Genomic DNA, 21,019 nt, shown 5'->3' with positions numbered 1-21,019 from the left:
AGGTGTGGAAGAAACTATTAAGTACCTGTTCTCAGTACCTGTTCTCACCCTCTTACTTCATAGAATTATTCTTTTTAGCCTGAAACATAGCTGCCCAGAACAGATATTTCATTTTTCAGCCTCTCTTGCAGGTAGGTGTGGCCTCGTGGCTACATTCTAAATAAGGGTCTATAAACCAAAGTGTTACATGGAATGACACTTTCAGGTGGTCATCTTAAATAGGCTGATGAACTTCTTGGCTCTTTCCTCCTTCCTGTTGGCTGGAGAGTAGATGTGACAGCTGAAACTCTAGCCTTCATCTTGGACCATGAGGTAAAAGAGGTGTTTAGGATGCTAGGACCCAGTCAAAGGGACCAGGGTCCCTGATGATCACAGTCATCACTCCAGTCCCGCGGGCTCTATCTATGGTCTTTGTTCACATAAGATAGAATACGTTTCTGTTTCGTTTCAGTCGTGGCATCTTAGTGTCATGTAATTCATAGCCAAACCTAATCCTAGCTAATCCAGAGAACTTGCTTATATAGCAAATAATGAAATCAAGATTAAAAAGCTCTTGGGGGGAGGGATAAATTAAGAATTTGGGATTAACAGATACACACTATCATATATAAAATAGATAAACAACAAGGACCTACTGTATAGCACAGGGAACTATATTCAATATCTTGTAATAACCTATAAGGAAAGGAATATTACTCAGCCATAAAAAGAAATGAAATGGAGGTATTTGTAGTGAGGTGGATGGAGTTAGACTCTGTCATACAGAGTGAAGTAAGTCAGAAGGAGAAAAACAAATATAGTATGCTAACACATATATATGGAATCTAAGGAAAAAAAAAAAAGGTCATGAAGAACCTAGTGGTAAGACAGGAATAAAGACACAGACCTACTAGAGAATGGACTTGGGGATATGGGGAGGGGGAAGGGTAAGCTGGGACGAAGTGAGAGAGTTGCATGGACATATATACACTACCAAATGTAAAATAGATAGCTAGTGGGAAGCAACCGCATAGCACAAGGAGATCAGCTTGGTGCTTTGTGACTACCTAGAGGGGTGGGATGGGGAGGGTGGGAGGGAGGGAGATGCAAGAGGGAAGAGATATGGGAACATATGTATATGTATAACTGATTCACTTTGTTATAAAGCAGAAACTAACACACCATTGTAAAGCAATTATACTCCAGTAAAGATGTTAAAAAAAATCTGAAAAAGAATATGTATATATACTTATATATATGTATAATTGAATCACTCTGCTGTACACCTGAAACATTGCAAATCAATTATATTTCAATAAAAAAAACTTTTGAGGGACTGAGATGATAGTCAAAACTGTTGTGAAATAAAATGGAATAAAATGTAAATACCAACAGTTTAAAAATATTTCCAAAAATAAACTTGAGGAGAACTGGCTAAAGAGTAGTTTGTATATAAAATCTTGAGTGTGGGTTGGGTGGGGAAGTTGGCAGACACAAGTTTCATATGGGTGAACAGTATAGGGAGGTTGTTTACAGCAAATGTCAGGTTAAGCTAAGCTAAACTGTACCCAGACCAAGGGAGGTTCAGACTTTCAATTTTCTGCATCGGCACAGCACCTCTGGAGTACTGTGTTCACCTCTGGGCCCATATTGTTCACAGTGTCACATATGAGGGTTACAAACTAGATTGTCTAAAGGGCAAACAGGATGGCATAGTGTCTGACGACCATATCACAGTCAATGGAAGGGGCTGTGAAGTATTAGCCTGGAGAGGGGAAAATGTAGGAAATACAGGGGAAATGTACCTTCAACTATTTAAAGGGTTGTCATGTGGAAGAGTGTGATGCCTAATTTGCTTTTATCCCAGAGGGAATACTTAAGACCAATGAATAAAATGTACTAGAGGCAAAATTCTGCTCTGTATAGGAAACCATTTGTCAGTAACTCAGGCTGTCTCAAATGAGAATGCACTGCTTTGTGAAGTGTTAAGTTTGATCATCATAGAGTCATCAGGAGCTCTGACCTTCATTTGGTGCTTTCTATGGGGCAGGTGCTTTGCATGTGTTTTCTCATTCAGTCCTCACAAACCCGTGAGGCAGACTCAGTTTTTATCTCTGTGTTACAGATTTGGAAGTCGAGGCTTAGAAAAGTGAAGTAACCTACCCAATACGGTCCTGTGGTGAAAGGCAGAGCCCCGCTGGGAAGGTGCTTTGCCTCCCCCTCTAGCTGTCCATCCACAGAAGCCGTTGGGCACAGGCTGGCCAGAAGGGCAGGGGCAGCTGGTGGTACTGAAAACCAGGTTCCTGAGTTAAGCCACATCTAGAAAAGCCTCTACTTCTTTATCTTGAAAGCATTTTCTTAACTCTAGTAGTAGTATTGAGACTGTGTGTGATATGGCAGGAGAAACCCCACTGGGTTGATCTAGGAACCTGAAGGTAAAAAGGGAAAATCATGAGACAAGTAGGGGAATGGATCAAACCACCTAAATTTAAACGTTGAATTTTCCCCTTCTAGTTGTATAGTTTGGGACAGGACATGTAAACTGTTCGAACCTCAGTGTCCTAATGGGCAAAATCCAGGTAATTATAGTCAACTTGCACAGTTGTTGTGATAGCTAAAAAATAGAATGATTAGCTCAGGCCTGTTGGCAGAGAAGATGCTCAGAACTGGTCATTAATTCTCACTGACACCTGGCAGGTGCTGAGGTGTGTATTAGTTGCAGCTCGTGGTTAGAAAAATTCAAATACTAGAGTTCCTCCAGGATTTAAAGCAGAGAATTAAACTCATTTGGACTACATGATTTTTATGATGCCTTATTCACTACTTGTCTAGAAACTTAGAACTTCATTCTTTTGATGAAACATACATTGTAGGGACTGGAAAGCTAAAAACGACATTTCCCAGGCTCACCCAGAATTAGGGTTCTGGGTATGATTTAGGTTTTGCCTAACAAATGCACTCATGCAAGACTTGAATAAGTGAAAAAAATAAACAGGAGCAAAGGCACAGAGGCCGTGGCATACAAGTGTTGGGGAAATATAAAAACAAGATCCCCTGCCAACCCAGAAATCCTCCCCACAAAAATAGAAAAGAAAAAAATTTTGTTATTGAATAAGCCTGAACCAGAATGTGACGTGAATTACAGGTAATCTGGTAGAAGAATGCAAAGAGAGAAAGGAACCTCACCCTTTTATGCAGCTGAGCAGACACAACCCATTCCATCCATGTTCTCAAGATAAACAGCACAGGACAGCACAACTTATCACACATAGTTGGTCCTAAATTCACTTGGTAATTAGGGTAACCACCTGTGCTCATTGCCTTTACCCAAAGGAAAAATAAATTTCTTATATCATTATGACAGGAGGTAGGTTTGCAACTTAGAGCCAGGAGCCAGCTGAAGTTAGGCTTCTACCCTCCCGTAAAAACTGAGAGATAGGGGCGTTTTCTTCCTTGATGCTAACATTTCAGAGTTGGTTTCTAGGTTGAGGAAACATTCCTGGGTTATAAATGTGGCAAGAGGCATATTTAGTTTTTAAAAAGAATTACAAATATTTCAAAGAAACAGGAATTATAAGTTTTCTGAAGTGAATGTTCTAAGAAAAGGAAGAGGGAGAAATGCTTCACTTTTTTTCAGTAGAAAGAATTAAAGTTTTTTTCTTATTTTAATTTGTTTTTGCCCTTGTATAACTCATTATGCGTACACGGTCCAGAGGTCAACATTTAAGTGGTGGCTTTCCATCCTCTTATCCCGATCAACAATTGTAGGAAATACTCTTTCCTTATATGATGACTAAGATGATGGCCCACTTGAGACTGCAGCTTCCTGACTTGCCAGCTTCCTGATGATGACATGTTCTGTGGTGTTGATCTACAGCATCCTGGATTTTGTACCTCCAACATTTCCAGTTAGTTTGTATGCACCAAATTCACTGTATTCAATCCCTTTCTTCTTAAGTACCTGAAGTGGTGTCTGTTTTCTACAAATGAACTCCATCTAATTTAAAATCTAATAAAAATATGTCATCTAGTGAGCCACAACTCTGCTTTAGACAAAGTTTCTTTAAGATTATTAGTTTAAACAGATGTCTAGAATTTGATACTTTAGATGATTTTACTAGTGAAATTAATACTCTAACAGGCATAGGTAAATACCTGTTAACTTTTGATTATTTTATGGATAATATAAAATAAATGAGACGAGTGTGTTTTTAATTAGTTTGGGGAACTTCAAAAGCGGATTTCCTTTACAGGGATTTCTTTTTTCTTTTCCTTCTTTTTTCTCCTTCATGTAATAAAAGAAATGCAATTTTTGAGTAAGGTAGTTCAAAACATAGTGAAATTTAAAAGTAGAAGGGATGTGGCTAATCTGGGATGTTCTCATTCCCAAATTTCAAGGAACAATCCTGTTTCATATAATAGTATCCAGTTCTCCTCATCATTACAGACATATGTCTGTCGTCCCATCAACAAGTAAGGGCTAATTCTCTTCCCCTTGAATCTATGCTGACCTGGTCACCTGCATTGACCAGCAGAATGTGGCAGAAATGACTGCAAATTCTGGTCTAGCCCTTAAGAGACCTGGCAAATCTCACTTTTGCTCTTTTAGAAGTCAGCCTCTGTTAAAGAAGTTTGACTATCTTGCTGAAGAGAGAGGACACTTGGAAATTGCACTAAGGATGTGAGACTGTGAAGGGTGACAGCCAGCCCCCAGCCATTCCAACTAGCCTCTGAGGTGCCAGACGTCTCTATGTCTTTGTACCTGTTGGCCCTTCCCTGGAAAGACCTTCGTTCTCCCCTTTCCTAACTAACCCCATTCATCCTTCCAGACACGGCTCAAGTGTCACAAATCCTTCGCTCTCCCCTTTCCTAACTAACCCCATTCATCCTTCCAGACATGGCTCAAGTGTCACAAATTGTAGAACATTCAGAGAAGCACGAAAATGTGATAATTACTGCCCAGTTCTTCTAGAGATCGTAGCCTGGGGGTGAAGTGGGGGGAGAGATGGGAGAGGCTTCGCATATAATTAAAATCATTTTCTATATATTTATTATTTAGTAAATGGTTACTAATTGCTAGTACTACAAGTACAAAATACTAATAAACGAAATACTAGTCATTATATAGCAATAAATGTTATATATTATCATGCAGTGAATAGTGTACAGGAAATTTGAATAGTTATTATTTGAAATATAATAATAAAGTTATAAATTCCAGGCTGCCCTTGGCCCCCGTCCAGATTCCCCTTCCCAGGTCCTCCTCAGCCCCATGTTTGATATGTATAAATAATGATTTCATAATATTTATTATTATATATAGTATTTTACCTCTTAATGATAGTAATAGATATTTAGTAAATAATATTAATTATTGAGGGATAAAGTGCTAAAAATTGTAAGGCAATGAATAATATTTAGACAGTTAATCTTACCTTGTAATTATATAAAATATTTATTTCCTAGAGCTCCATGCCTAAACCTCATAGATAATTCACTTCAATTCTTAAATATCGAGCTTTATTAATAGTGCAGAATTCCAGCCTCCATTAACTAACCTCTGCAGTTCTGTGCTGACACTCCTGTGCATTAGCTTGAAGAAGCTGCTCTTTACAGTGCCCAGGACTTTTGAAAAACTCTTTTTCTATAGTCAATAAAGGAGCATAATTATGTTAATACAGCATAGCACACCCTACCATGGTATGTCACAGTAAAGAGGTTAAATAACTGTCATATAGCTGATGCAACACAGAAATAAAGTTAGGAGAAAAACAGGAATATTGTCTCATGCAATCTTACTGCACTGTCACTTGGTTCTTAATGCCTTTATAAACTGTAAACAGATGTCATAAACCATGTCTCTAAATGATCATGGTATTTAGAGAAATAATGACATGTCAGTAAAGTATATTCCTACTTCTGATTCTTTCTGTCTGTATCTAGTTGAAAGTCGGTGCTGTCCTCACCATGTCCATTTGCCAACCAGTAAACTCACTGGCAATAAATAGATGAGTGCAAGCTCAAGTGAGCTAATGATGCCAAGGGACAAGTCCCTTCCTTAACTTCCCACAAAAGTGCTCTTTTATTTTTTAGTTATTTTTGATTCTCTAACTCACTAGAAGAAGAGATGTTAACATTAGTATAGTGTTTTGACTCCCACTAGCCTCCAAGAAAGAGTTTCCACTCCAAGTCAACAGAGAAACCCATAAATTTAGGTCCAAAGATAATGTTTTATTTAGCATCCACTATGCACCAGGCTCTTTGAGTTTTAAGGCCCAGAAACCCATTCAAAGTAGGTGATGTAAATTGGGATGGGGCCGAAATCATTTAGGACATCAGAAAAAAAATTTAAAGAGTATACTCTATGATCAGTTGGGAATTATTCCTGGAATGCAAGGATGACTCAACATATAAAGACATAAAATCCCTTCGTGGCAACCAAGGATGGGGCAGTGAGAGTGGTCCACTGTGAGTGCAGGCAATAAAGGGATGTGTTGTCTGTAGAGAGTTTAAAAATGATAATAAAATCAGCTAGGTGGTGTGCTTTTTTTTTTTAATTTTAATTTTTATTTATTTTTGGCTGTGTTGGGTCTTCGTTTCTGTGCTAGGGCTTTCTCTAGTTGCGGCGAGCGGGGGCCACTCTTCATCACGGTGCGCGGGCCTCTCACTATGGCGGCCTCTCTTGTTGCAGAGCACAGACTCCAGACGCGCAGGCTCAGTAATTGTGGCTCACGGGCCTAGTTGCTCCGCGGCATGTGGGATCTTCCCAGACCAGGGCTCGAACCCGTGTGCCCTGCATTGGCAGGCAGATTCTCAACCACTGTGCCACTAGGGAAGCCCTAGGTGGTGTGCTTTTGAATATCATCATGGACCAGCAATTTTAACAAACCTCATGATAAAATAACCCACCCCCCAAAAGAAAACCTTTTGTTGGTCTAGATTCTAAATAGTTGTTGTGCTTAAGTTGAATTTTAATAATATATGTAAGTTTCAAATTAGCTTGTGTTTATTACTTATCTATCTTTTCATAAACACTTAATTCTGCATGGAACCTATTTGAAGAACTCCTCAGTTATACACTTGGTCTCCTACACACATGCAGATTCAGGTACATGTATTTGTTTCAAGGGCAAGGCTGTAAAGTTTTGAGCTCACTTTGGGTACAGTTGGTCTCTCTGCATATCCGTCAGTGTAAATAATAAAAGATAATGTAGTTTTTCTTTTTTGTGTGCTTAGAATCAAGGGAATGAAAATTAAAACTACAAGGAGATAACACTAAACCCCACTAGAATAACTAGAATTTAAAATAACTGATAATGCCAAGTGTTGACAAGGATGCAGAACACTGCAGAACCTCTTTGGGAAGACTATTTTTTATCTATAAGAGTTAAACATATTCATATTCTATGACATAGCAATTACATCCCCAGGTAAATATTTAAAAGAAATACATATGTACACTGAAAGATAAAATAGAATGTTGAAAACAATATCATTTGTAACTGGAAACATTTCAAAGAGTTGAATGAATACACCAGTTGTGGTAGATTTATACAATAGAATAACACACAGTAATGAAGGAAACACTGCCACACTCAAAACCTGAATGAATCGTATAAATATATTGTTGGTCTATAGAAGGCTTATACAAAATGATATATAGTTTATAATTCCACTTAAATAAAATTCAGAAACAGGAAAAATTGTTCTGTGGTGTTAAAATTAAGGGCAATTCTGGCAGCTAAAATATGGCCTGGGAGGGGCATGAGGGTATTTTCTGAAGTTCTAGGAATATTCAGTTTTTGACCTAGCTGTCACTTACATGGGTGTGTGCCCTTTGTGATAGTTCAATAAACTGTACCTTTATGATTTGTATACCCTTCTGAATGTATAATTCAATAAAAATGTTTATTGAAAAAAGATAGCCAACAATTAAGGTATAAACAAAAGATCTAACAGGCATTGCATTTGGGGGTATGATATGCAATCTGATATGGGTGGACTCATGAATTTAGCTGTAACACATTCAGATAGAATTCCCCTTAAGAAAATCTGAAACAAAGAAATCCATATTTATAAGAAAAATAAATGAAGAGCAGCATTATTTACATAGTATTAAATGCATCCTTTAAGGCATGACTCTCTTTTTTGGTACATTGAAATGTAGTGTGAATTTCAAATATTTTATTCTAACACTCAGAAAGAAATTAATTATGTAATTTTTTAAGGTGCTTTAAGTATTCCACGTTCCACCTCACATCTATGTATTTCTTTTTCCTGCATATTTACCTTATGAAACTCTAATAAAGTATCTTTAGTATCATTATCATCATCATCATCATCATCATTATCATTATTCCATTGCTTAACAGTAACAAAGAGCTTTTTTGGATTGCACAATAAGCTCAGAGTTTAGGAAGACAGATAGCAGACTCACATTCTACATGAGCAAACGGGCTCAGACTGGGTATAAGATTTTCCTCATATCCCACCACTTATATGAGATGAAGCTGCACCATAGTCTGGTAGTTTCTGTTGATTAGGCCTTGAATCTGTCAAGAGTCTTTGTTGTAAGCCACTGAGACCAAATGTGGTTGAAAAGAAAGAGAGAGAGAGAGAGAGAGAGAGAGAGAGAGAGAGAGAGAGAGAGAAGGAAGGAAGGTTGGAAGGAAGGAAGGGAGAGACAGAGAGGAAGGAAGGAAGGGAGGGAGGAAAGGATGGAAAAAGAAAAATAAATGGAAAAAGAAAGCCAGAATATGTATGTCAGAAGCATATCAGGGGCACAAGTATTAACAAGAGTCTGGAGCACCCGTCTTGGAAAACTGGCAGTTCCAGGCAGCTCCTCAGGCTTGGCAGCAGGAACTATAATGCAGAAACCATCTGGTCTTTGTGTTGCTGTTGGGATGACTCTGAAAGCCAAAAGGATTTGTTACTTGCTCAGGATTCAAAGTTCCAGGAAGGAGGCCTGATGGACTGAGTTTTGGTTTTATGCCCACTCCCTGACTACACAAAGGGGCCAGGAAGGATTTGAGTCCCTTCATTCCTGGGTGGAGGCAGTCATAGTTGGGGAATTTCCCAAAAGGGATATTTTTTTGGGACATCCCCTAATGGGATATTAGGGCAGCGATCCCCAACCTTTTTGGCACCAGGGACTGGTTTCATGGAAGATAGTTTTTCCATGGACCAGGGTAAGGGGGGACGGTTGATGGTTTAGGGATGATTCAAGCACATTACAGTTATTATGCACTTTATTTCTATTATTATTGCATTGTAATATATAATGAAATAATTATACAACTCACCATAATGCAGAATCAGTAGGAGCCTTGAGCTTGTTTTCTCTTACTACTCACGGATAGGGTTTTGATATGATTCTACAAGCAACTGATTTATCATGGTCTCTGTGCAGTCAAACCTCTCTGCTAATGATAATCTGTATTTGCAGCCGCTCCCCAGTGCTCCACCTCAGATCATCAGGCATTAGATTCTCATAAGGAGCGTGCAACCTAGATCCCTCGCATGTGCACTTCACAGTAGGGTTCAAGCTCCTATGAGAATCTAATGCCGCTGCTGATCTGACAGGAGGTGGAGCTCAGGCGGTAATGCGAGTGATGGGGAGCGGCTGTAAATACAGATGAAGCTTTGCTCGCTCACCCGGTAACAGTCTGTAGCCTGGGGGTTGGGGACTCCTGTATTAGGGTGTTGATTGGAGTGAGTTGTTGGATGCTGGAGAGCCAAAGAATGGCAAATGTCTTCTGTAATACTCATCTTCTTACTGGAGAAAAGACCAGATAGATGAGTCATGTTAGCAGCTAAAATCATGATCAAGGTGAAAGGAAGTCTGAGGGATGGTGTAGATAGAACACTAGGTTATAATTAACCTAACTCCACAGACACATACAACCCAGTGCTTCTGGGAGGCTTTACAGCCCTCATGGATGCTTGGAGCTAAGTGTGTTGCTTTAAGCTGAGCCCCCCACTTGCTTTCCAGACTGAGTTGACTCTCAGTCTTAAATATTAAAATACAAAATAAGGCTGCATACCAATCATTTTAAAGACATAACGGGGTGAAAAACAAACAGAAAACAATCACAACAGAAGAGCTAATGGGTGCCTGAGAGAATATGAAATAGCAATCAATAACGCAGGGGCAACAAGAAAGGTTGAGGCTGCTGCCAGTGTAGCAGCTGCAATAGTTTAGGAAAACAAGAGGAATTTTAAGGGCATGTATTTGTTAGGCCTGGGGAGCTGTGATTCTTCAATATAATTTTCAATATGATCTGTGGAATTTTAATATAGTCATGGCTGTGATCATTGTGTTTATGTATTAGTTTTCTAAGGCTGCTATGACAAAGTACTACGAACTAAGTGGTTTAAGCAGCTGAAGTTTCTTTTCTCACAGTTCTGGAGGCTAGAAAGTCAAGATCAAGGTTTTTGGCAGAGTTAGTTCCTTCTAAGGGCTCAGAGGGCGAATCTGTTACTTGCTTCTTTCTGTTCCAGCTTCTGCTGGTTTACTGGTAATTTCTGGCTTTCCTTGGCTTGTAGATGCATCACCTGGATCTCTGCCTTCATGTTCAAGTGGCATTCTCTCTGTGTGCCTGTCTCTTTATCCAAATTTCCTCTTTATATAAGTATACAAGTTTTATCGGATTAAGGCCCACCCTAATGACATTATTTTAATCTATCTTTGTAAAGACATTATTTCTAAATGAGGCCGCATTCTGAGGTACTGGGGGTTAGGGTTTAAACATATCTTTTAGGGGGACACAATTCAACAGAGAGGATGCTTGTTATTAATCAAGAGTAATACTTTGCAGTTTGTAGTATCTTTTTCTGGAGACCAAAAACCATGCTCAACACTGTTTCATATACAGGAACAGCTTGGTTTGGGAGAAGGTCAGTAATTTTACTAGACTCAAGACAATGCCCAGGGAAGCAGATATTTTGTCCAGAAGTCTGACCTTTACTAATTCTACTAAGTTCCTAGTTTCAAGTTTACTACAAAGTATAAAATCCTTTCATAGAAAAGTATTGGCTTTGTCATATACTCCGTAACACATTTATTGCATTCAGAGGTTTTATTTCTTCCATTTCAATCTCAGTTTTCCAAAACTTGTTGGGGATTTTGCTACTGTTATTAATTTTTTGGCCTTTAAATATGACATCACTGGTAAGGAGGTGTTATAGGCTTGGAATTAACAATAATAGCTAACATTTATTAAACAGATATTATATGCCAGAAACATAATGAGATCTTTACATATGTTATCTCATTTAATTTTTGAATTATTCTCATTTTACACATGAGGAAGCTGAGGCTGTGGAAGTTCCCATGAAAGTCGAGTAATAGTGAGGGGAGAATTTGGACTCAGGCTAATTCTAAAGTCCAGATGTCACCACCACATGGTACTGCTGACTAAAATTACAATTATCCCCCAATTTGCCTTTCAGCTCCAGCCATTACCTTTTTTATTCATAACTAGAAATTATCTAAAATACTTGCGGGGTAGTAACAGCAACATTGAAGTCAACTGTTCTGCATATCTTTTGGGGAAAGCTGCCAGTGAGGGGAAGGGTTAGAGAAGGAGGAAGAGGGGAGAGGGTGGGGGACAGGAAAGGAGGAAGGGGTGTATCAGGTCATCACCTGTGAAGGTTTCGGTGTACACAGAACTGCACAGATGCTCTTCTCCTCCCCGCCACACCCAGGAACTCAGATAAGATGGCAGGAATTGACCTCTTAGAGGGGGATCCAGAGGTCCGGGCCCAGTGCCTGAAGCTGACCAGCTGACAGCTGTCTAGAGAGTCATGTCGGCTGAATAAAAAAGGACAACCCAAAAGTTGAGAATTATGTTTTATTCAGCAGACTTTCTGAGGTCTTATGCCCGGAGGACAGCCTCTCCGATAGCTCTGAGGGACTGCTCTGAAGGGGTAAGGGAGAAGCCAGCATATAGAGGAGCTTTTGCAACAAAAACCAGATAGTTGGAACATCAAAAGATGACTGTTAAAGAAAAAACAGGCATCTCAAGTTCATGAACTTAGCACTTTTCTTGTATGGGAAGATGCAAGAGTCTGGGCTCTTTGGAATCAGTCCTTTAGCAGTATGCACGTCACCTAGGGCCAGGATCCTGTTTCTCTCCATCCTGAATCCCCTCCACAGTCAGAGCAAATAGGATCTGGGGTAGCGTTGAAATATTATATTGGAATAACACTCTTTAGATATAATCACTTTGTTACAAAAAAGATTATTTTTTTTCTTTGGGCCCAGGTTAGCACTCCTCTGGGTTATTTCAGAGAGACATTCAGCACTGAGAGATGAATTTGTCTCTACCCTGCATCTGCACTGGATTAGACGTCTATGGATTTAAAGGGGGGATGACATGATTGTCCCAAATAAACTATTATTCCTCTGTAAGCCTGGTAATGGATGAAAAAAAGCTGCATTCTTTTCTTTCCGAAGTCTGGAGAGAATGGGAAACGGTAAAGCAGGACATACTGACGTATCCTTTGGCAAGCTTCGGCTTCTGAGTTTGACCTAGGCTTTTCCCAGGATATATACCACATCAAGAATGCACAGGGGCACAAGAAGAAATTAATCTTGCCATCAGGAACACTTTGCATTTGGAAATTCTCTATTTCAGAAAGCATCAGCTTCCAAGGGGTCTGGCTGCTTTCTTAATTATCTTTGAACACAGCAAATACTCCTAAAGGGAAGTGATTTGCTCTTTAACTCTCTTTCTCCCTGACTGAGTGCAAATACTATGGCTTTTAGTAGGTTTTCTTTTTTTCTTTTCTTTCTTTCTTTTTTTTTTTTTTTTGATGGGCTTGAGAGCTATACAAATAAATCCTTTATGATCTTTTACATTTATTCATTTTTTTCCAGGAATGTGCTGAGGTGTCCAGACTGTAGAAGTGGTGTGATGATGACTGAATTGGATGGCAAATGGAAGCAACACCAGGTATCCACCAGCCAGCAGGACACGGGCTTGTCCCATGGCAGCAGAAAGTTGCTCTCTGGGCCAATAGCAAGGCTGAGAAGTGGCCTGATCGGGACAAGAGCCAGTGCTGACTGCACCCCAGCGCTGCCAGCCCAGCCAGGGCCCAGGCACAGCCCCACCCCCCCTGCTGACAGCGCAGGGCCGCCCTGACAAAGGCTCTCTGTAGGCTCTGGGCATAGACCTCCCACAACTACAGATAAAACAGAAGGAGATTAACACGCGTTAGAAGCTAAACAAATAACTTAGGGGATAATATTTTTAAATGTTTATATATCTAGATTCTGACCTTTTAAAATTCAATTTCAAGGTATGCAGATATGACGGCAGGAGATACTCTTAGTCCTGTGCAGCATGTGCTAAAACAGCCCCTGCCTTCTGTGGGTGTCAGGGTCTAAATCTTCCTTAGCTATCAATTTGTTTCTCGGAAAGTGTGCCAAAGAATTTGTATATGCAGAGGGATGGGGAACCCCAGAGCTTCACTGATTGGGGTGGGCATTATGGATGAGAGTTCAGAAACTGAAACCATGGTTTCCTCCTCTACTCCTGGCCCCCTTGGTGGCCTTCTGCCAGTCTGAAGCAGGAAGTTTCCTCATAACATCAAAGAGATAGAGTGGGACCTAACATTGTTTCTTATGAGTTGTCATCTTTACACCTTTGAATTGGAAATGCCTCTGTAATCTATTAGGCTAACAGAAAATATATGTTGTGATAGCTAAAAGCAAGCATTTTGGGGGTATTAGATAAGAACTGTTAAATACCTGTAGAATATCATTAATATTCAATATGTGCTGTTGAATTATGCAATAAATTATCTTTACATCTGAATTTACATTTATTCAAAAAAAAAAAAAAAAAAAGAAAGAAAGAAAAGAGGAAAGGAAAAAAGACTCCAGTTACTATCATCTCATATCTCTGAACTTGAACTATTGGAATGATTGCCTTTGCTATATAAGCAAAGTTCACCTGAATGTACCTGCATTTTCCCTTGGGAGAATGGTATTTAGACCATCACACGATAATCAACTAGTTCAAATCTGTTCTGGAAATCAGTTAAACAGAAATAATCTCAAAAAATGAATATTCAGAAAATAACGTTCCCTTTACTCTGGAAAAGGAGTGCTTTGAGCAGCTAAGAGAGCGGCTCTTCCACTGCTCCTTTCCCTCTGCACGGGTTCGTGTTCAGGTTGAAGAACCACGTTACTTCACAGAAGATGACGCAGCAAATAACACGAAGAAGTGCTGCGACAGAGAAACAGGACAATGAAGTAAGAATGGGAAAACATTGGTCCCGTGCTGCCGTCCTCTCTGCCCTGCTTCCTAGCCCTCCTCTAACTTCTTGCTCACTGGTGGGAAAGCCCTCTCTCTGTTTCTCTCTGTGTCTGTCTGTCTGCCTGTCTCTCTCTCTTTCTCTGTGTCTCTGTATCTATCTATCTCTCTTGACTTTTCTTTTTCATTCTGTCCCAGGAAAATGCTTCTCCCTTAACAGTTTACACATGGCATCTCAAACACAACCATTTCTATGTTCTCAGTATTCTGAAAGACTAAGAATTCTGATTCCCTCATTCTCTAAGCAGATGTTCCTGTGGATGAAAAATGTCACTTGCCATATCAGTAAACAAAGGATGTTGCAGCCATCAAGCCATCACCCACTATAACCGCCCCAACCGTGAGCTCTGAAGAAACTCAGGGTGGAGACAAACAGGCTGCCAGTCACCAAGTCGTCAGCCACTGCCTCAACAGTGCACACTGAGGGCATTCAGGATGGGAAAGAACAAGATACTGGCCCTAGATAGTTAACGTGCCAAAGGAATGGTTTCAGTGAGCCCAGAGTCTTGCATCTTCCTGTACATAGAAAAGCTCTAAATTCATTAACTTGAGATGTCTGGTTTTTCTTTAATTAACAGTAATCATCTGATGTTCCAACAACCTGGTTTTCGTTGTAAAAACTCCTGTATATCCTGGGTCCTCCCTTCCCTCTTTGGAACAGAGCTATCTGAGAGGCTGTCTTCTGCGCTTAAGTCCTCAGAAAATCCACTGAATAAAACATAATTCTCAGCTTTTAGGTTATGCATTTTTTTTCAGTTGATATCCCCAGTAATTTTAATAGCTTCTAGGCTCACTCCATGGAAGTGCTAAATATTGGAAAATCTCTTGCATAGTGTATATAAACCCTTACAGAGAAGTCTCATGACCACAGCCTTTAGGACACATTACTCAACACAACTTGCCTTGGGCATGTCAAGGACTGGGATATTGATACCGCACTGGGAAATACTGTAAAGATGCAGTAAGGACCAATGAGCTTTCTCAAGGAGTCCCCTATTTCTAAGCTAGAGATCATAACTCAGTGCTAATTAAAAGGCTGAAAAGACACAGGGAAAATAATTCCAGAAAACTTTCAGAGAATAATTCTTCAGAAACTCCTATGAGACTAGCTACTAAATTCATAATGGTTTCACCAAAAGATCTGATCGTTGGCACCGTGTGTTTCAGAAATGCAATTGCCTTAGCAGAATTGGCTGGCTGGGCATGTGGCAGCTATTTTTTTTTTTTTAACGTGCTGCCACTATAAGCATTTGCTATTGTTAGTTATTATGCATCATAAAATGTCAGTAAAATGGGAGCAACTATGAAAAATACCCATGAGCCAGTTTTTATGAAGTTGTCATAATAAGTATGGGATTTTTTTTTTCTACTGAATACAACAAGTTTAATCTTATCTGCATGCCAGTAAGAAAGTTGGTGGGGAAGTATGGAAGGACAAATGACTCAGATAAGCAGCAAACCACAAGCATTCAATCACGTACAACCGTGTGTAACTCAACCGTGGGGTTTCACTTCTTACTTTGAAGAGATAGGTTTCTTGAAAGAAGTGTGATCAGGCCAGATACATCAAGAGTAAGAAGGAAAGTCATCTCAGGGGGGAATTTTTATAGGCAAGGGAGTTACTACCACTATTATTAAGCACCTACTATTTATCAAGCACTGTTCTTAGCACTTTGCATATTTGATCTCATGTATTCTCAGCAACTCTATGAAGTTGGTATAATTATCTCTGTATTTCAGATGCCTACCATCAGGAAGTTAGGTAAATTTTGCAAAGTCTCACAGACAGTGGCTTTGGAGAGTCCCAGGCCGTTCTGATTCCAGATCCGAAGCTCATGCTTCTGCTATTCTTCCTCTAGGTGAGCACCAGGGGCACTCAATAAAGGACAAGTGAAATCCGAGGAGGGCTGCCTGGCAGATGCCTCAATGAATGAAAGGAAAATCTCACTGCTGGGCCACAGAAAGGAGCCTGTGAATTCTACTCTCCTATCTTTAAACCAACCAAATCCCCAGCAACAAACCCAAACCACAGTGGTGTTAGCTTATCACCTCAGTCCCTGGAATTCATGTAGGCAAGCTCCAATTGCACCCTGTTTCTCTGATCTTGTTTAGCATCTCATCTTGGCTTCCAGTCATTGCCTTTCACCTGCTTACATCCCTGACTCCTTCTGTCCACACCTCCTCCATATGCTCCATTGGAGGGGATTCTGTGATTCTGATTTGTGTGTTTCAGCTTCTGCCTTTCACTCATGTGAGTAAAACCTGTGGGCCAGACCTCTTGCCACACAGATCTTGGCCAGGAAGGATACTGCACCATGTTCAGAGATGAATGTTTAATCACTAGTAACTATATTTGGACATTTTCCTAAAAGTTGTTAAGCTATTGCTTTTCAAGCTGGTAAAACCATTGTGGGTTTCATCTTATTGTATTTTAAATCCATAAGTTTGGTTCTTTGTCAGTTTAATCATTTGGTAACTTAATTCTTTCTTCATTTCCCACTGGAGAGCCCAGGAGTGATGGCTCAACAATGCTCAGCCCCGTGGTTCCTTCCTTCAGTTGGGCTTCTACTTCCTGCAAGTAGAGGTGGAATTCCTGAGTCAGACCCTAGAGACGATGTGGCAGGGACATGGGACAAAAAGAGATATTCTATTTGGGTGGCTGGGGAGGAGTGGGTAGAACTTCCTATGGTCCAGCTGGGTCCGGACAGTCTTGTTCCTTTACCAGGACTCTCCCGCAATGCTCACCTGGGATGAGGCTGCAGCACCTCTCTCTCCAAGTCATGCAGAAGCAAGCAGAATCTAGAGGCATTTAAAATCACTTATTTTCCTTCCCTTACAGAGGTCCGAGATGAATATGCTGAGAGTTAATAGCTTTAAAGAAATGGCTTAACAACTTTTAGAAAAATGTCCAAATATAATCATGATGATTAAATACATTTTTCTGATCACAGTTAATATTTACCAACTCAAGTAGAAACTTTTCAGTTTATATCGATTTTTGTTTCAAAATTTTAAACATCATTTTCAGTTTGTTAACACTCTAGCATCTAAATTTAATGCTTTTTGGATTTTTAACTAGATTCTTTAGCGTTCCTTACAATTTTACATAGATCATGACTAAATATCAAATTAATTTGAGGAACAAATCGCCCAATCCATTAAAGTGTTCCTTGCAAAATATCCTTACTTCCTTTCTGTTGATTTGAGCAGTTTTCTGTTTTTAAGTTGAAACTTTCTGCAAACTGTTACTCATCTTTCTGTTTCTGAAATTCTTGATAGAAACCAAAATATCAGCATTTTACCTCTGATAGGACTCTTGGCTAATTCTGATTTATTTCTTATGCTCTTCCATTTTAAATTTAATTTAATGAAAATTCAATTTAATTCTAATTATGAATGAATTTTAATTAAAAATTTAATTTTCTGTGTTTTACAGTGTAAATTAGTTAAACTAAAAATCACTTGCTAAAAATGTAATTTAAGGCTGACATGCCATTCGGAAAATTGGTGAAATGATTCTAAGTGTGCTTACATTTTGGAAATAATAATTTCATTACAAAACATCTGAAAAAGTCACATGCTGACTGCCAAAAAATTGGATGGAAAAAGTGGTTCATATTGGCACATCCAGTAAATTTATGATTTGCCCCCATTTTAGCATTCTATTAGGATTATTTTATCAGGTAGCCAATCAAGCTCAATTTAGTCAATATGCAGAAGAATATATTTGATTACATGTAATAAAAAATATTTTAATTAAAATTACTGGGGCTTCCCAGGTGGCGCAGTGGTTGAGAGTCTGCCTGCTGATGCAGGGGACGCGGGTTCGAGCCCTGGCCTGGGAAGATCCCACATGCCGCAGAGCGGCTGGGCCCGTGAGCCACAACTGCTGAGCCTGCGCGTCTGGAGCCTGTGCTCCGCGGCGAGAGAGGCCGCGGCGGTGAGAGGCCCGCGCATCGCGATGAAGAGTGGCCCCCGCTTGCCACAACTGGAGAAAGCCCTCGCACAGAAACGAAGACCCAACACAGCCAAAATCAATCAATCAATCAATCAATCAAACATACGCATCTGATTCAAGATCCTCAATTTAAAAAAAAAAAAAAAAAAAAAATTACTTAAAACTACAGTTGGTAAATTTTTGTCATTCTGCAAAGTAATTAGTTCAAGAATTGATTTTTAGTGAATTGGCCTGCCTCCCTATCCAGGAATCTGTAGTTAAAAATACAAACAAGAACATCAATAATAATGGCAACATTTATTGTCAATAGACAGTGAACCAGCACTGGGCTTGGCACTCTGCCATAATTGTCTTCATTGAATGCACGCAACTTTTCAAATAAGGTATTATTATTATAATTTTACAGTGAAGGGATTTGAGGTTCAAAGAAGTTAATAATATAAACTGACCTGGTGAGGAAGAATCAAAACTTCTTGTCTCAATGGCCAGGTTGCCTAATATAGTTCCCAAGCTGTGAAATGCAAGATGGAAATGACCCATCTCTGCCCTAGATCTATAAAGATTGAGATGAAGAAAGAGGTTGCTCCCGCTTCACTGTCTAAATAGAAAGAGCTCAGCAGTTCCACAGATTGCAGCATCTGGGGCAAATTGCAGGTGGGCTGGGAAGGTTTCCAGCCCGTTAATTGCTGAGAGTGTGGGAGTGGCAGTAGAGGTGACACAGCTGAGAGGTCAGCTCTGGGCATCTAGCTTGCAGGGGGTTAGAGACTGGCCTCTCCTGGTCATGGGTGCAGCTCCACATTCAGCATAGTCAGCTGCCTGCTGGTCCCAGCGCCTCAGCACAGTTCTCCATTCTTCCCCTCTAAGGCCGTTAGGTCTGTTAGATACAAAGGGATGGGCTGTGGCTGCTAAGAGCAGCCTGGAACTGATTATTCTCTGGAATGATGTCAGTCAACCCTGCATGGCTGGGAGGAAAGTGAGGTCTCTTGTCTTCTAACCTCAAAGCATAGAACTGAAGGGCATGTGCTCAAATCTGGTTCAAGGGATCCAGCTGTCAGGGTCCATAGAACAAGAGGGATGCATATGGAATGCTTTTGACTGGCATCTATAGCAAACCTTTGTTTGGGTAGATTGGGATGAGATGCTTATGGGCTGAAATGTTGTATGAGTCTTAGCTCTTTATTAATACCAGCCAGCAAATAACCCTTCCTCCCTTTCCTGTCACTTTCTGTAACTGTCACTGACCAGCCTGGAGTGATTATCCTGAATATTTCTACCCCAGTGACAGGTCTGGGTGTGACTGGTGATTGCTATGTGCTCTGTCACTCTTGCCTCAATGCTGCTTCCCCTCTCCTGCTGCAGCTTCAGGAAGAACAGAGCTAGAGAATGAAGGGAAAGGGACCTGGGAAGATTCCCTTTTCCTTCTTATTTATTTATTTATTTATTTATTTATATAGCAGGTTCTTATTAGTTATCTATTTTATACATATTAGTGTATATATATCAATCCCGAGCTCCCAATTCATCACACCACCACCGCCCCCCGCCTTCTCCTTTTCCTTCTGCTCGATATGACATGATACAATATCTGTCAGATTATCTTTCCCTTCTAATCCCTCATCGCATACCCTTCTCAGAATGAATGTTTCTAGTTAGTGAGATGACAAGTTTTTATATACAATTTTTTAGTTTATTTTTTAAAATTTACAAATCAGTGGTTTTTAATATATACACAAAGTTGTACAACCATCACAAAGTTGTATGACAGAAAATTATCACAATCCTCAAAAGAAACCCTCTTCCCATTAGTCCCCTTTCTCCTCCCTTCTGAAGCCCCTGGCAACCACGAATCCACTTTCTGTGTCTATTGATTTGCCTTTTCTGAAAATTTCATAAAAATAGAATCACAATATATGACTTTTTGTTTCTGGCTTCTTTCACTTAACATGATGTTTTCTGTTTTGGTCTATGATACAGGCTACAGCCTGTATCAGGAGTTCATTCCTTCCTATGGCTGAATAATATTCCAGTGTGTGAATATACCCCATTTGTTAATCCATTCATCAGTTGATGGAAATTTCACTTGTTTCCATTTTTTGGCTATCATGAATAATGCTGTTATAAATATTCATATACAAGTTTGTGTGGACATATGCTTTCATTTTTCTTGGGTAATACTAAGGAGTAGAATTGTTGGGTCATATTGTACTCTATATTTAAATTCCTGAGGAACTAACTGCCACATTGTTTTCCCCAGTGGCTGTCCCATTTTACATTCCCACTGACAATGGTACATAGTGAAGCAAGATAATAAATTAGTGCCAAGTAAGGCAAGTAAATTACTCAAACTAGAAATGGACAATGTCATTAGTGTGTGAGATTAAAATGAAAAAAAAAAATAGTACAGTTAGTGACTGCAAGGTGAGATAGGAGATGGTGTTGCTTAAAAGAAGAAATAAAAAACTATTTTGATTCACTGATGTCAGTGAGCAAAGTGGTATTTGTACGCATAACAAACACTAAGCTAGGAAGCTGCCTTCCATGTGCAAGAACAAGAAACTAGGAGAAGAAAGGATATCCTGAAATATTCAAGGAAGCTTTCCTTTTTCTGCCAACCTGAGAGATAACAATAGGGGATTTCGAGGAAGAGAGTTTTTAAATGTTTGTAGACTATTTTTGTTTTTGTCAAAATTCCTCAGGTGAACAGAGGAAATCAATATAAACGATAGAGATCTCTGATACATTTAGGAAATGCAAAACAATG

The sequence above is a fragment of the Balaenoptera acutorostrata genome, chromosome 17, assembly GCF_949987535.1.
Source record: "Balaenoptera acutorostrata chromosome 17, mBalAcu1.1, whole genome shotgun sequence".
NCBI classification, from domain to species: Eukaryota; Metazoa; Chordata; class Mammalia; order Artiodactyla; family Balaenopteridae; genus Balaenoptera; species Balaenoptera acutorostrata.
Note: the sequence above shows the minus strand (reverse complement) of the source record.